The sequence below is a fragment of the Malania oleifera genome, chromosome 1 (assembly GCF_029873635.1).
Source record: "Malania oleifera isolate guangnan ecotype guangnan chromosome 1, ASM2987363v1, whole genome shotgun sequence".
Lineage (NCBI taxonomy): Eukaryota > Viridiplantae > Streptophyta > Magnoliopsida > Santalales > Ximeniaceae > Malania > Malania oleifera.
In genome coordinates this window covers 101,569,006-101,574,441 of record NC_080417.1, presented here as the reverse complement: position 1 = coordinate 101,574,441, position 5,436 = coordinate 101,569,006, and positions in this window count along the sequence as shown.

Sequence of the window (5,436 nt, the reverse complement as noted above, 5' to 3'; positions counted from 1 at the left end):
TGGTGAGCCAAGCCCATGGCACCTTTCATGGTTTGGTGCAGCCCCTTCTATCCAATCGGCACTTAACACGGGGCTCTGCATTGTTGTTTAAGGGAATAAGTTGCGCCCTTTCTAGCACCAATTGGTTTTAGAAGCACTAGTAGCGCTCGAACCTGACAAGTGGTATCAGAGCGAGGTCATGGGTTCGAGCGCCCCAGGGTTGCTGCTTGGGGGGGGGGGGGAGATTGTTGGCTTTATGGGGGCCAATGGTCAACCCTGTCACATTCTGTCAGGGGCCCAAGGATTGCATTGGCTTGGTGTGTAACGACCCCAAAAATAATATACATGGAAGTGTAAAAGAAAAATTTTAAAAATTAAAATTATTTAAATAATATAATATAATAATATAAAGACTCGGGAAGGATCCAGAGTCTTTAAAAGAAATTTCAATCCCCCCAGATGCCTCTCTCACTCTCTCTCTTTGCAAGCTCTTCGTTCCCTCCGTCCATCTCTCTCTCTCTCTCTCTCTCTCTCTCTCTCTCTCTCTCTCTCTCTCTCACACACACACACACACACACACACACTCACACACAATTTCTCTGCTTTTTCTCAGCCAAATTGAAAAACGAACATCATTTCAGGATCCTAACTCCGCTCCTCAACATTTTAACCAAAGATATTTCGTCGTTTGAACGTCGTAGGCACCACTCTAGAGCTAAGGTAAGGGGAATAGATTATGTCAATTTATTTTGGAACTGAACCGATTAAACTTGAGTATTTGGATACAGAAATATTATATTGGATTTTTCGAATGAATCAAACGTATGAAATTTATGATTTTGTGTTTATTATGCACATATTTGGGAAAAATAAAAGTGTGTAGGGTGATCATCTCCTTTTTTCTGTAATATATATTTCTAAGTTAAATTAAAATGTAGAGATGATCTTACCCTTATGTTTAGAAAAATATACCGAGTGTATTATGACATACTTTCTCCTATCAGTTTATTAGATTATGATATAACACTCAAATTGGTGTGAGTTACAATTTACAAATGCCATTTTTATTTAAAGTTAAATTAATGGATGTATTTTGCTTACATAAAAGCTCATTTTTTCCAGACACTGATAATAATCTTTTCCATCATATTGAGAAGTGTCTCACCCAATTATTATTATACATTTTAGATATCATGAAGAGCATAGTCGAAATCAGAGTAGCGTAGTGGAAGCGTGGGTGGGATTAGAAAGAGAGGTTTAGATTGAATGTGAATTTTGTTATTTTTGGTTTATCTTGAAATTTCCTAAGGATGTATTAAATTTGATATTGGAGATATTGTTACAATTAAGGTTATTAGTACTCTGGTAAATAAATTTGAGGTCTTCCGTTGTTGAAATTTTTGGATCACTACATGGTGAGCCAAGCCTATGACACCCCTCTTGGTTTGGTGCAACCCCTCATGTCCACCCTACAATTAGTGCGGGGCTTTGCGCAGCTGTTTAAGGGAATAAGTTGCCCCCCTTCTAGCTCCAATTGGTTTTAGAAGAATCGGTAGCGCTTGTTCTTAACAATTACATACATAGTACACTTAACTTGACATGAAAAAAATGAACATATGCAATCGCGTATACATAAAAACAACACACAAACATACAAGTGGTGGCTTGACACTCAAGTGTCCTCAACAGAGTTGCTAAATCTCTCAACATTGGGTTTTGGGGACTCATTTAGTGTTGCTAACATTTGGTGACCATTTTGAAATCAAACAAATATTTGAAAATGAAGTTGCAACTTTTTTTTTTTTAATTTTTGAAAAGACATAATAAAGGAAAGCCTTTTTTAAGAGATTGGGTTAGTAACACTTTAAATTCCTATTCTTGAGAATTCAAAGGGTTAGTACCCTAAAAAACACGTTCCATTGAATGGTTATCGTGCTTACCTTGTGTGTGCGAGTGTACCTCCCATTTGAAATGATTTTTGAAGGAATCAACCCTTGAAAAAGGCTTTTATAAGATTAATGAAAATCCTATTGCTCTAAATTCAAATAAAAAAAACAAAACAAAAATAATACAAAAAACATACATAACATGCATATGTATACCAAAGAAGTGAGAAATGCAAGGGAATTTGATTTTTTTTTTTTTTTGGTTATGAATGAATTTACAAAGTAGGTTGCCTACATATGCTTAAAAGAGGAATCAAACCATCTATAGTTCCAAAAAATAATTTTATTTTTGAAAAAAATATCAAACAACATGAATCTATACAATTTTGGTGTTTTTGGGAGAAAAACCATAAAACCCAACTTGATCATCTTTTGTTTTATTTTATAGAAAAGAGGGTTTTTAATCCATTCAATAGCTGCATCATGAATGGTTCGTTAAAAAGGTAAATTTTTTAAAAGAAAATTTTGGTTTCTTTTAAAGGAAAACCATAGAAAACCATTTGAAAAGTGTGAATTTTTTTGGGAGGAGAATTACAAACTTGCCTTAACCATCATTGAAAAGATTAGAGACCACACAAATGCTGCTTCATGGATATATAACCCCAAATGATTTTAGAACAATTTGCCAAAAATTGAAAAATAAGGTATAGTCCCAAGAGGGGGGTGAATTGGGTTCAAAATTTTCTTTTAAAAACTATTTTAATAAATTATTTCCCAACTTATTTTATTCTTAGCAATCACACAAGGATGATTTGAATTGCAATATCAGCTGAGAATCAAATTCACTTTTAAATCTTTATGAAAGAGTAATTCAAATTAATCTTGCAGCAAATTAAATCAACACCCAATCAATCAATCAATAAGCCAACACAATCCACAAGTTATTCAATTAAACAATATATGAATTGCAGCAGTATTTCCAAGATTCAAACTTTGTTATCAATTAGGTTTCTTGATCAATGCACTTCCTTTAATTAATATTTCCATAAACGATTAATCAACATATTCCCTTTAAGCTACAAAGGATCAATCAATGTACTTCCTTTAATTAAAGTTTCCTCAATCTCAATATTAAATTAATTTCCAACACTTAAATAAACATCCACACAATTTATATATGTAGAAAATTAAAAAGTAAGGGAAGAGAGTGAGACCGAGTTTTTATGAGGTTCGTCTATACTCATTTATGTCCTTGCCTTAGGCAACATACCTAAGGATTCCACTATATCACTCCTTTATGAGCGGAGCAAACCTTTACAACACTCCTTCAATAGGTTGGAGCCCTCTTCTCCAAGCGATACCCCACGTTCGGTACAACGATTCAACAACCCTGAACCGTCAAGAAACAAGAAAACAAAAAACACTTTTTGTGTACAAGAATCACTTTCACAAAAAGCAGACTAGTACAAGTTAAAGCACAGCTAATAATACTTCAATTTAAATATCAATAAATAATAGAATTGAAGCTCAGAGAGTATATCATTGGGATATTTCTTTTGTTGATCAAACTCAGAGTTTATGCTCAAAGATCTATGAAAAATAGCTCAGCAAATCTTAGAAAAACTCCAACAAGTATGTGAGCAAGAAAGCTTTTGGAAAAGTATGAAAGTTGTATGCTTGATTGATGTTACGAATTCTTGGTATCAATTTGATTTGTGAAATCATGTATTTATAGACTTAAAAAGTCGGATTTTTGTATTGCTCAGGGTACTTGGAGTGTTTCCCAAGTTTTGACAAAGTTTGGGGCACAAGCAACATAATTTGGAAACATTTAAATGCTATTTAAAAATAGTCGTTACGAAGGTCACGTGCTTGGACTCATCAGGGTTAGTCGCTTGGGCTTTTGAAATTCAGCGTAATATCAAAGTCAGAATAGGGTCAGGCACCTGGACTCACAGGGGTTAGTCACCTGGGCCTATACTGTTTTCCCAAATTTAATTCAGCATAAATGTTAGTCGCCTAACCAGACAAGGGTCAGTCGCGTGGGCAGTTAAAACACTGTTTTTAGAACTTGTTTCCAAAAACTCTTGCCAACTTGTTTTGATATTTTTGAAAGTATTTTCCAGGGTTTTCAAAATATGGTCTCTAATTCCATGATTAACCCTAATGAGTTTCAAAGCATTCATTTTGATATTTAGTTAAAATACTTACACAAGACTTCCTTAAGACTTTAAAACTTTCTAAACTTGAAATCTTCATGTATATCTTTACTTTGAGTCCATCTTGTCTTGAGCTTCATATTCTTTAAGCTTCATGAGATTTTTCTATCTTTGAATCCAAGCTTTTCTTTCTTCAATTTTCTTTTGTTTCATTATGGGCCAAGCATAATCTTCATGTGAGCTTCTTAACAAATACTTTAGAGACTTGATCTGTCATAAAAACTTTTGAGCTTGGTTTCTTTTTATGAAAGCTTTTGAGCCCTAAAACATATCTTAGAAAAACATGTTAAGATTCTTTTCTTTGTTATCATCAAAATAAGATTTGTAAGCCTTGTTAGGCCAACAATATCTCCCTTTTTAAAGATGACAAATAAGGAGCAAAAAATTGAGTCAACCTTAATAAGGCTCCCCCTTACAATAAGCATCTTCTTAACACCATTTGCAATATCAAGATTAATTTCAATATCAATTTCAATTTCAATTTCAATATCATGCTCACATACATCATGCCAATATACATGCTTAGGTACGCAGTGTCATACTAGTGTCATGCTTAATTTTTACCCAAAAATTCTCCCCTTTTTGACAACAATAAAAAAGAGTAAGATATTAAGAAAATATACAAATGTTAAGGCAAAGTGTAAAGACTTGATTTTTCATACAATCTTTATATATAAATCATAAAGTTATACTACTCTGATACCCTAAATAAAATCTATTACACTATCTCGATCCAAGTGGGGATCGAGAAGCCTGAACATCCATACAATTTCCTATGCAGCGACAAACAAAAAGGCATGTATCCACATTTACAATACCAGAATTTCAGTATTCCAAAAATATACATACAACATGAACATTCACAAAAATCTTCCATCTGATCTCCTAGGGACCATTCAAAAATGCATCTTTCCCAAAAATACTCACCCTACAGACAGTGCAGTACTGTAGTTCCCCTTACCTCCGAGCCTGATCTGCTCGTCTATCTGGTTCACCTAAAAAGTGATAAATTACTGGAATGAGACAATTCTCAATAAGACGAAATATGCTATTTTTAGTGCGTGGAAGATGAGTTTGTATAGCTGTAATATCTAATTTAAAAGTACTGTATGTTGTAAACAACTGAGTCTGATAAAACACATAAAAATAATACATCGTATAACTCACACCTAAGTTGCTTAACATAAACTGTTTCTGAATATTCTATTCAGACATACTTTTAATATCTATAGGTATGATTGTTGGTTCTGTAAATCTAGATATATAGTAATAATAACTGAAAAAACTTTCCTGGATGGATAACTGAAAGTCATGATTTAACCCCCCATGATAGGGTTATGTGGCACGTAGGC